This window comes from Corvus brachyrhynchos, unplaced genomic scaffold (assembly GCF_000691975.1).
Source record: "Corvus brachyrhynchos isolate BGI_N302 unplaced genomic scaffold, ASM69197v1 scaffold454, whole genome shotgun sequence".
NCBI lineage: Eukaryota > Metazoa > Chordata > Aves > Passeriformes > Corvidae > Corvus > Corvus brachyrhynchos.
Genome location: NW_008237525.1, coordinates 784,592 through 797,095, shown reverse-complemented (window position 1 = coordinate 797,095; position 12,504 = coordinate 784,592).

Here is a 12,504-nt window from a genome sequence, read left to right as displayed (position 1 = left end):
CTGCTCATGACAGAGGGTGGAACGAGATGAGCTTTAAGGTCCCTTCCAACCCAAGCCATTCTCTGACTCTAACCCCTGGGGGTGGCTTCTCTGCTGAAGCTGTGGGATGGAGTATTTGGCTGCTGCTGCACATGAATCAGAGGTCTCCACCATTGCAGGCATGTGATGCTCTGGGCCTCAGTGGTCCCATTAGTACAATCAATATAATTGATATTGATTATTGATAATAATAATTATGTTGTCCTGTGGCTGTCAGGGATAATATTCATGTGCGATTTAGTTTCTCAACATTCAGATCAACTTGGATTATACCAATGTCCATAGTTTCCCCTTTTATTACCCTGGAAAATCACATGTGGAGTTTGAATTATGTAATGTGATGGGTCGGAGTTTGGTTCAAGCCAAAGCAACACAGAGGTCTAAGAGTTGTAGGGCCAAAGGTCTGACCCCTGTTCTCTGCAGAGACTCTGGTATCCTGCTTGCCCAGTGGGAGCAGGAGACAGAGCAAAGGACCAGCTCCTCCATGGGCTGCAACCCGGGCAGGTTGGGTGGGCAGAACGCACCCAGAGTAGATCAGCCTCCATGGACTGCTCTGGTGAAATGTCTAATAAGGGCTTTAACTTCATACAGTCCAACTGAATGGCAGCTATTCCCAGATTCAGGTTAAACACTGGGAAGGTCTCCAAGTGCTCATGCATGGCTCAGACAGAGACTGCTGTGAAGAAAAGGTTTTAGGCCCTTAGGGGCATGATCCCATTAAGATGGAATTTGAAGAGTTTTATTCTGATGTTTGTAACAGACGCAGGCAAATGTGGTAAATACCCTACATGGGAATGAAACCCCTTGGGACTGGCTGAGCTAAAGAATGAGCTTGTGTATAGACAGAGAACCCAGAGAGGATTCATCTGGATCCTCCCAAGGCCAGAGTGGTTCTTGTTCTGGCTCTAATGAGAGCTGGACAACACCTCGCTTAAAAGCATCCTGCAATTTTGGATACAAAGCAACACCCAGTGTGGTGCGAGTTAAGGAGCTGAGTGAAGTCTGTGGCCATGGTGAGTGTAAACAGGCTGAGCCACAGGGAAGTAGTTTAAAGCTTGTGCATGAGAGGGCTGGGATGAGGGATGAGGTGCTGTGATGGGGAAGACCTGGCTATTCCCAGGGACCACAGGCTGCAGGGCTCAGCATTGGAGTTACTGGCGGGGCAGAAGAAAGAGAAAGCCCTTGGGAATTGGAGAGTCTGGGCAGGTGTAGCAGAAACATCCATCACATGGATAGTCACACTGCAAAGTGCCCCTTGGGTGGTGTCCTGCAGTGATTCAGGATGTCCCAGCAGCAGCTGGGATGAGTGGCTGGGGTGAGGCAGCCAGGAAAGAGCTGGCATGGCACGGCTGGTGTGGTTCCTCTGGTTCCTCCCCAGCCCTGTTGCTGTCCTGTGAGATGTGTTGCTGGAACACACGGTATGTGGAGCTGCCCTGGGGCGGTTCTCTGGGAGGGAGCCATGTGTGCCTGTGCACTTTGTTATCAGCTCTGGTGAGAAATTTTCAGGCTGGCCTTTCTGTGGTGATGCCAACAGCCTGATCCCAGGTACAGGTCTCTGGTAAGCCAGGGAGACCTGCTGTACCCAGTGGAGTCACTACTCAGGTCCCACAAGGTTTGGGGATTACTCTCATGACTACCTGACAAGAGATTGTAGCAAGGTGTGGGTCTGCTTCTTCTGCCAGGCAACTGATGACAGGAGAGGAGGACATAGCCTCAAGTTGCACCGGGGGAGGTTCAGGTTGAATAGCAGGAAGAATTTCTTCACCGAAAGGGTGGTCAGGCATTAGAAGGGGCTGCCCAGGAAAGTGGTGGAGTCCCCATCCCTGAAGGTGTCCAAGGAACTCTGAATGGGGCACTCACTGTGGGGTGACAAGGTGGGGAGTGGTCACAGGTTGGACTTGATGATCCTGGAGGTCTTTTTCAAGTTAAATGATCCTGTGATTCTGTCACCCATCTGTGCTGCTGGCCCTTTGCAGCCTGCCCCAGGAATATGGCTCTGCCAGGAGCTGTGGGCTGCATCCCAGCTGGGAGGCATCTGGCTGGTGTACCAGCTGAGGTGAGATGCAAACAGCACTGGGGCACTTGGAGCCTGTGCATTACCAGGCACAGCCAGAGAGAGGAGGCTGGAGGGGGTTCCATCCTGAGCCCCCTGTCCCTGCCCCTGCACATGCAGGGCTGGTTGTGCAAGCAGAGCAGCAGCCCCTGATGCCCCCACGCCTGTATAACCTGGCCAAGGGATAATGCATGGAGGCCTAACAGGAGAGAAGGCTCCAGTCTGATGGATGGGATTGATACTTTCTTCCTTTATTCTCCACCCAGTCGTCAGGGCTGAGATGACTTTTCACAGTCGTGTGGACATTTGCCTCCAAGCTGCAGAGGAGCCAGTTGGTGCCACCTGCCAGGGGCAGACACACCTGTCCCTGGGCCCGTTATTTGGTTGATGTTTAAGGACAGGATGGTCTATGTGCTGTGCCCCAGCATGTCCTACTCTGTCTCCCAGGCATGGCTGTATATTGCCCTAAGGACTGGACACCAACTCTGTGCTTGGACAGGTGTTGCCCAAGGCTGAATGACTCCCTGGATGACTATTCTGTGACATTAAGCCAGAATGCAAAGGATCTGTCCTTGGGGAACAGCAGAGGGGTTAAGCAATGTCCTGCTGCGACCATCTACGTTGGGGCCTGTCATTGACTGACTTGGACAAGAAAGTGATGGAGGAGAGGTGGATTCTCGAGTGTCATGGTTCTGCGGCAGCTTGTTTCTGCAGTGAGAAGAAGGGCTCGTAATACCAGTGATGGTATCAGACAACCCCGCTACTTGGTGCCACCAGATGACCAACACCGAGAGGAGAGGCTAGGGTTTCCAGGCAAGCTGTCCTGGGTCCTGCTCCAGGCGGCAGCCACACTCCCCTTCAAGATGCTTGAGTCTTAGGAGACAGTCCCCAGGAGATGTTTCAAGAAGGCTAACAAGACTCACACACAAAACCTCATACCCAGGCTGGAACTTTCCCAAAGCAGTTAATTATGATTGTCCCCATTTTTAGGAGACAGAACCTGAGGCATGCAGAGGGGCTTGGGTTTGTCCCCTTACATGGTGCTGCAGAATGTGGTATCAGCCTGGACCATGCTTCTTGGCAGAGATTCTGGGCCTCATCCACCACCTTTGCTGCACAGTGTGATGGGACTGAGGCTGTTGCATTCCCACCTACACACCCCAGTGGTGGGGTTTGTCCCCTACCATCTTGGAGGGGATGGATCCTTGTGTGGTTTGTAAAGTAGTTTAGATAAAAGACCCCAGCTGCAGGGATATTGTAGCTCTTCTGAGGCCAGCCTTATGCAGCTGCAGCTGACAGTGAGCAGGCAGTGCAGACTGCTGCGTGTTGGTATCGGTGTGCCAGCCTGAGCAAATGCAGAGCAGGAGGAGAGGGAGCTGGGAGCCAGTAGGATTTATCTTGTCTGTCTCCAAGTAGGGCAGAGTGCTGGAGGGAGCAGTCACATTTCTACTGTGCTGTATCTCCTTCTTCCCTCAAAGAAATGAAGTCATTTTTTTAACTACTGGTACTGTGATGTGCAGGCTTCAGGGGGCCCAGAACCACAGAGCGCTAAGCCCCATGAGATGAACTCCCCTGGTTCTTTCTCTTTCCAAGTTGCCCTAACTAATGCAGCAGCTCTGGTGCTGCTGGAGGAATGGGAATCACAGGGCTGCTATGGGGCCCTGGGGGGTCTTGCTGTGGGAAGCAGGTTGCCAGTCTGGGAACACGTGTGCTCCTGGCAGCACGGGTGGTCTCAGGAGCACGGGCAGCTGGGCTACTTTTCTGCTGTTTTCCTTGAGCCAGCTGGTGTTTGTGCATGAGATGTGATAAGATAGAAGGAGGTTTCCAAGCCCTCTGCAGTGGGGGTAGGTATAACCCATGGGAAAAGACTGGAGGAAGCATCTGCAGGTGATTTTGTGATGCCCAATGCCAGGGTGAAAAAGGCTTACAGAGGCTAGGGCCTGGCCAGGCTGTCCTGGGAAGCTGGGTAAGGCTGAGTGCTGCTTCCTGCCTTCTAAGGGTGGATTCAGCTCATTGCTCCTCACCATTGTAGCATGGAGCTCTTGTGCACTCATCCCACAGGCACGTCCTTGCCATGGCAGCTCACTTCCAGGGAAGGCAGGGAGTGGCTCTGCACGAGGCTGTGTTTGGGAGGGCAGGACAGGGCACATTTGTGCAGATCACGCCTGGTTCTGGGAATGGCCAGGTGCCTCCTGTCCAGTCGGACCTGTCCCTTTGGCAAGCTCTGAGGGAGGATCTTCAGGGGAAAATGGTTGATCTTACAAAATATGCCACAGGCTCTTGTTCTGGGTCACACAACCCATCATTCATCTGAAGGAAGCAGCTGCCTCCCTCACAGCAAAGATAATGGACATTCAGTGCTCAGAGGGGTGTTCAAAGTCCTAATTAAGGCCCAGATCTGCAGGTCCAGCTTCCTGGAAGAGTGCTGGAATTAGTGCAGAAACAAAGATACTCCCTTCTTGCTGGGCCCTGCCATTGGTCCCCTCCAGGCCTGGAGCCATGCTGCTCCAAGGGGAGTACAAACCCATCCTGGCAGCTTGTATCACCCCCAAACAGTTCCATACAGCAGAGACTGGCAAGGGAGCAGGGAGCTGCAGCGAAGGAATGTGGATGGGACCTGTCATGATATGACTCAGTTCTCACAGGTAAGTCTCTGTGCTGTCCCTGCCTCGTGCCTTCCTGTGAAACTGTAGGCATTGGGAGAAGCACACAGGGTGTGACTCAGAGCAATCAGCTCCATCTGCATATTTTTGCATATGATCAGATCTTTTTGGCAGTCCATTTAGAAGGAGCTCCACTGGACCAGTATCTTGTGTGACTGAAACCCATCTTCCCTGTGGATTACTGGCCCCAAAGCCTCAACTCTCCAACTCTGCTGATTTCAAGGAGACTCTTTTTCTCCTAAACCACTTGAGGCCATTTTTGAGGACATGATGCTGTAACAGGGGATGAAATTGGTGGGGAACACTTGGCTCCTCACCTGGGCTCTCTCTAGGTGCCCGTAAATGGATGGCAGATCATTAAGGTCACAAACTGGCCTGGGTCACTTGGAGTGGTTCTGCCATTGCTAGACTGTGAGTTCATGTCTGAGCTATGGAAACACAGAGGCAATCAGCTGAAAATACACCGTGGAAACCAAGGGAACCTATAATTAAAGGTTAAAAGTTGCAGTTAATGCTGCCTATATGAGGATCTCAGCTTCTTATGGAATCCAGGCACTCTCTGCCACTCCCTGTTTCCATGGGGCAGGCAGAGAGGCCAGCAATGGCTGTGGGCAGGAGAGCAGGTGGGCTGGGAAGGGACAGCACCATGCACACACTCACAGGGCCTAGCAGAGCTGCTCAGACATGTGAAAAGATGTAAACAAAACATAACCTATTTGTATATTTGTTCTCACAATATTTCAAATTTTAGCTGCTCCTACTAAGCCATGGGTAGGTGGGAATGGGGGATGTATGCTGGGCTCTGCTTGGACACAGGTGTGAAGAGCAGGTCAGCCACCTGTTTCTGAAGAGCAGATCTGGAATATGCGTCAGGAGGTACAGCCGTGATGGGTAAAATTCATCCAGAGAAGCCAAGTTATCTCCTTCTTGGGTGCTGTGTGAGGGGTCTGTCCCAGAACACATTCTGAAGAGCAGCTGCAGCAAAGAGCTGTGCTTTGGTAGAAACTTCTCGATGCATCTGTGTTGCTTTGCAGTTGACCTGTGAAGTGCTGTGAAAGAGGGAGCCTCTGAATGGGTGCTGAGGATATGAGTTTAATGCAGTCACTTCGAAATCAACATTTACCCAGGCTGTAAAACTGTATTGACAAGTGTGGGTAAATAGAACCATCTCCAGCTGGGAAAATGAAGTCTGCAAGAGGAAGGTGACTGGTTCATGCTCAAAAAGAAGTCAAGGACAGCCTTCTCCACCCTCCACAGGACCCAGGCATCCTGGTTACCAGCAGGATCACAGGATGGACTTAGCTCTTATAATGGGCAGGTGAACAAAGGAACAGAGACTGACCGAAGACACAGACAAGAAGAAGCCTGATCTCAAAGAGGTAAAAAAGCTCCAGTTTTTCTAGGAATGTGCCTGAAGTTACATTGAGACCTACTGTCCCTGATAAAATATATGCAGGTTGACTTTTTGGAGGCATGTTAACTTCTGCATGAAACTCCCTGTTTCTTGTCCTCACTGTCCAGCAGCAGTGTGCTCTGCATGAACCCAGCATGCCAATACCTTTTCCCTCTCCTCTTAAGGTGGAAAGGAGCCATGGAAGGCAGATTTCGATCTCTTTCTTCACAGAAATTCTTTGCACAGAGGAGTGTGACTCCTGGAGATAGGATCTATGTCGCTCATGGATTGTCCTCTACCAAGTGACTCATCCTGCAATCCCCACCTGAGCACTTTCCCAGCTGAAACCATGTAGATGCCCTTCAGCTGGTTTCAGTAGAACTCACAGCAAAGGACAAGGGCATAAACTTGCTGGTTCAACAGTAACCAAACCTCCCTTGCTACACTGCCAAGAACTCCTTCAGCACCCAGGCTTGGAATGGTCTCATTCCCCTGCCTGTTGGCCATGTTTCCCAGAAGCTGCTATTTCAGGCCTGCTGTCTGTACAAAATTAGCTCTTGAGAACATATATTTATCTGTGCTTCAAGCAGCCTCACCAGTGTCCATGCAGCTGCTCCAGGGTTGCAGGGCTTTGCCTGCTGGCTACAGCAGTGGCTGGGTTGATGTGTCCCTTGGTGCACAACTGGGATTTTTGTCAAGTTCCTGCTGTTCTGATTAAATGAAGTTCCTCCGAGGATCATTCAGCTGCTTGATCAAAATACGGGTGATAGCTGCTCTGTCTCGTGAAGGTTTTCTCTCAGTCAACTACTGAATGCTTTTCCAAAGATTTGGAGGAGCTGGGTTTACAACCAACCAGTTCAACTGCTTCAACTCGGTGGTTGTGAGGAGCAGCTTACCAGTGCTCTCCTACCCTTTCCTCACAGTGCCTTTCCACCTCTGCTTTCAGTATTTCCTACCCTTCTTGCATTGCTCACCCAGATCCCCCCTCTACTGTCCAGGCTGTAGGCAGGGCAGTCATGTTGAGTCCTTCAGCACAGCCCAGCTGTGGGACCACAGGGCTGAGGTATGTGGGGATGAGCAGTGGGCTTGTGATCAGGGGTGTCACAAGCTGGGAGGAGAAGCGGTGGCTTTTGGATGCACAGGAATGTGGGTCATTGGGAAGACACCCACAACAGCCTGAAAGCACCTGCCATTTCCTCAGTGCCTTGGTCTCCAGAGGTGCCATTGCCTTCTCCAAGTACCATGTGAGGAGCTCTGGCAGAGCCACGGGTGACTCACAGCAGTGCCGTGTCCTCCTGCCAGCTCTGAGGTGACCTTGCTGTGACACAATGTGCTGGCACCTCCACAGGGCTAGCAAGGAGCAGATCCATTCCCTCATTCAAAGGTGGGTCAGCACACCACTGCTTCGAGCCGAATGTGTGAAATGGTGGCAGTCAGCAGCCATCCTGCATCCATAGATATTGTGCTTGGCTGTGCTGGATAAATGGTTGGAACTGATTATCTTAGAGGGCTTTTCCAATCTAAATGGTTCTGTGATTCTGTGATTCACCACCAGGTCCTCCCTGAACAAGTCCTAGTGAATCCAGACCATTGCAGGACAGATAGGGGCTGTGATTTGGATCAAGTCCTCAAGCTGCTCCACATGAGGTTGCTTCTGAGTGACACCCTGAGAAGCTGCAGCTGAACAGGTGAGTAAGTAGAGAGACAGCCAGGCAGCAATGCAGGCACAGGGAAAGGAAAAAATGCGAGATCTTGTCTCAGGATTTTGCTGTGTTATAAACAAACATTTACAGATTCATGTTCCTCGACAGCTAGGGTTTTTTATCATGAAGGAGCAAGAAGACAAAGTAAAACATATCAACTTGCTCCTTTACAAAGCAAGCAAACAAACAAAGAGCCTCACCAGTTCTCAAAAGACAAATAAAATGAAACATCTGATGTTTGTTCACTGCAGAAACACTGATGGCCCATGGGGCAGATAAGCCATGGCTTTGTCAGCAGAGGCTTGGAGAGAGATGTGGCTACAGAAGTGCAGCTGTGCCCTGTGCAGGACAAATCTGACCAATCCACTTGTACTGAACCAGAGGCTACCAGGGACATGTCCTAGACCCGGTCCTGCCAGGGTGGCTTCTCCTGGATGGCAGCACTGCAAATGTGCCTGGGCTTGGTGTGCTGCTGCCCTGATTTTGGTCACAATGTTGGAGTAGATGAACTGAAATCTCCATCCTGCGGCAAACCCAGGCTCCCTATGAATACTGCTACAGCCACTCAGGGCTCTTTGCAGGTGCACTGGCTTTGCAGGTGTGAGCACTGTCCTGAGCTTGGGGTGCCCCCAGAGAGGTAAGATCAGAGCTCTTGGAGGACTTGCAGCTCCAAGTTCCTCTGCTCAGGTTGACACACCTGCAGCTCCTGCCAATGGAGGGAGCACAGCTAATACCCCGCAAGCACAAGCAGTGTGCTGGGATTCTGCCTGGGATTCCTTGGGATTCTGCCTGGCATTTCTGGATGTGCTGCTGGGCTCCTAGCAGACCTCAGGAAGGAGCTGTCTGTGCTGGGCTCATACCAAGAACTCCAGCTGGGGAACATGGAGACACTCTTCACCTCCCCTTCAGTCCCCAGCCACCAGCAGGGACTGAGAACCTGGGGGTACCTACAAGAACATGCACAGATGTTTCTAAATCCTTCTTTGTCTACAATGAGTTGAAGGTCACTGCTTCATGGCTCCATTTCTGGCATTTACTTTTCATGGGATGTCAAAGCCTTCTCTGAAAATGCTCTTGAGGGAGACATTTGTAGAAGTTTTTTTATGCTGCGACTGTCATTATGGACACTGCTCCTTCAGCTCTCAGCCTGAGGTTTAGACAGGCCTTGAAGGCTGGAGAGTAGTGATACCCAGAAGCACTTGGGAAGGATGAGTCAATGAGGGAGACCCAGGGTGTTCACAGGAGTGTGTTACAGAAGGACAAGAGACAATGGACATAAGTTGAAAACTGGAGTTTCAGGATGGATATGAAGAAAAAGATCTCTGCCTTGAGGACAGTCAAGTGGTGGAATAGGTTGTTCAGAGGTTTTGCAGTCTCTACCCTTGGAAATTCTCAAGACAAGACTGGGTAAAGGTGTGACGACCTGGTCTGCTGTCACAGCTGAGCATGCTTTGAGCTGGAGGTTGGACTAGAAACTTCCAGAGGTTCCTTCTGACTTGAATTCCTCTGTAATTCCATGAGCCTAAGAGCAGAAGGGGACCACCTCCTCAGGGATCTGTGCCAGAAGGATGTGGGGGTTGGGGGTAGATCTCCAAAGACAGCTCTTCAGAAGAGCTTCATGATGAGACAAAATGTACCAGGCCAGTATAGAATCCAGGGGTGTGCATGAGGAGGGCCGTGTGTGGGTCCCTAAAGCCCTGCTCCCCTTCATGACAGGGCTGAGCAGGCCCAGAGGCTGGAAGCACACATCAGTCCGTGTTCCCTCTTGACCTCAAGCATGCTATTACCTTCAGTGCTTCCTTTGCGGGATAAACCCAGATCATGTCTGGGCATACTGGTGGCTTTGCAGGCTTTTGCAAGATGTCCATTTGTTATTCGGGTGTCTTTCTGGCTTGTGAGGGAAAACCTAAAGGCACCAGGAAGTCAGAGTGAAATGGATGCTGCAACAATAAGCCCTTTGCACTCTGGGAAAGGGCTGCAATGTGGGATTCTGCAAATGATTAATTGCAGTGTTGGAAACACTCCCTTTCCTTGCACTCAGGAATTCCAGGTGCATTTGGTGATGCTGTGGGTTTGTCCACTGTCTGTTCCCAGGAAAACACCATATGATTTGTTAAATGGGAGTTTGGGCCAAAATGTTGAACACCAGAATAACCAGGGTTTCTTTTTTCCAGGCTGTGAAAAAGGCACCCTTTTAAGAATCAATAAATTTGTATGCAGATTCCCAGGACATGAATAATTCATGGCTATAAGAAAGGGGAAACACTATAGTGGTTTGATTATGTAGTTGGTTTAAATAAGCAAAATTAGTTGTTAATGAGATCCCTATGCATATTGAGGAAAGCTGAATAATTTATTAAGAGCCAAGAAGTGAGGCTGGAGAAGGGAGGAGAAAGCCAAGCAGCTCTTTTGAGATTGATTGTGTTCCTGTGCTTGGGGGATAAGAGGGCACAAATTAACCCCTTTTTGAATAAAACACAACTTATGCACATGCTGTCATGAAACAGCTCTGCAGAGAGACCAGGTGATGTCCTTGCCCTGACTGCAGAGGCAGACACTTGTACAATGGACTATGAATTAAGGGTAATCGTTAGATGGCATCCCAAATGTCAGGCAGTTCAGGGCTCTGCAGCCCAGGAACATCCATTTTGTTCCAGTCTGTAATGAATCACCACTCTGACAAGGAAAAGTACACTTTCCAAGGTCCTAGGTCACAAATTCTGGACAGGAGAGGGACTTTGCCAGGCAAGGAGAAAAATAAACCAGAAAAGGGTCCTACCTAACTTTTTCCTAGGATTTTCTCGTAACAAGGGCGAATTATTTCCCTTTGTGAAGCTCTTCCATGTTAGTAATATCCATGATCCTTTGTCTCCCATGCTGGGGAAGACCTTCCCCTATGGTGGGAACTGCAAGCCAGCTGCATCCTGCTGCTCCTTGCTGTGCAGGCAGAGCAGAGAGGGTGGGTTGTGATTTTGGGAGAGTCACCTGAAATAAAGATTTTGCACATGTAAACCCATGCAAGTGTCCTCTCTGTGGACCACCAGTGCTTTTCTGTGTTGGAGCAGCAGCTGTGCTCTCATCTAGTAACATCTACAGATGTACAGATGTGGGATATGTGTGGGCCTTGGGGGTGCCTCAGCATCTGTGTGAAGTAGATTTATAGAATTATGGAATTGTTTGGGTTGGGAAAGACCTTTAAGATCATCAAGTCCAACCATTCCCCCAGCAATGTCAAGGCCACGACTAAACCATGTCCCCAAATGCCACATCTACACAGCTCTTAAAACCCTCCAGGAATGGTGACAAGTAGGGGTGAAAGAAGAGAGTCTGGAAAGCAGAAGGGAGTTGGCTGGAAATCTCCTGTGTTGAGACACCTGACACTGGAGAAGCTCAAAAAAACGCCTCCTCACGTACTGGAGTGTGCCTCTGCTGTTTCTTCAGCCAGGATGGTGCAGGGCTTGGCCCATGGTGACACCAGCTCCCACCGCCCCTCCGTCTGCCTCGTCCTGCAGCACTGTGCATTCTTTACCCTGAAGAGCTGGAGGAGTCTGAAACAGTGTGAATGGCTGGAGGGAACACTCATATTTCACCTCTTTGGCTGTCAGTGACTCTGGTTACACTCTGGGATGCCTGCCCTGAGGTCACCACCAGGCTCGTCTCCTGCCCCAGGTGCTCACAGCCAAAGCTTGTAGACTGGTGCTTTGGTGCAGAGATACCCCTGTGGTGGAAACAGGGGCATAATCTCTCCCAAACCACCAAAACACTCCCTTGCTGGCTTCCTGGTCACTGCAGCATGTCCATGTCTCCTCAGGTCCCCATGTTATTCACAGCTAGTGTCTGCCCAGTTCACTGCACTGCTGTCTGGGACAGACATGGCACCCTGCAGGAGGAAGTGTCCCAGTGTCTGCCATGGATCCATGGAAACCCGGCTGTGTTGTGGCTTTGCACAGTTCTGCATGTTGTTCCAGGCAAAGTGCACCTTGGGAGAGAAGTGGGCTCAGAAACTTGGGGAGAGGCCAGATAAATGACCTACTAAGAGGTGATCAGGAGTTTCAGGGAACACAGAAGCTGGAGGAAATGTGGCTTCTTGTACGGTCATGGGCTGTGTGTGGCTGCTCCCAGTTCCTGTGCTGGTGGCTGTGCTGGGAAGAGGTTTGATCTTAATCTGTGTGGTGGTCTAGTTACTTGCTGAATGTGTTGCACGCCTAAAGAGCGTGCTTATCTTTGACCCCAGGTATTTGTCCTGTTTGTGTGCAATAAAGGTGCTGGAAGAAATTCACAGTTCCCAGGAAGTGGGTTTTTTGGTCAAGAAACAGGAATAGCCCACAGACATGCTGAGCTTCCTGAAGGATCAGTGAGGTGCTCAGGGCCAGGAGCATGGTAGGTTCACCATGGGGTGCTGGTCATGATGGGCAGCCCGTGTGGCCGCTCTGCTTTTGGCACGAGAATCCTTGCCATGTGCCAGCCAGAGAGGAAGGATGGAAGCGAGCAGCGAGTGCCGGGTCATGGCTCAGGTTGCATAGCAGCTGCTCCTCAGTGGGTATGGCAGAGCCATGGACCTTGCCTTGGGAGCGGGCATGGGGAGCTCCCCTGGGCTGCTGGCTCCTGTGAGAGTTTGTTTTGTGACCCTTGATCTCATCAAGGTGTCTCTCT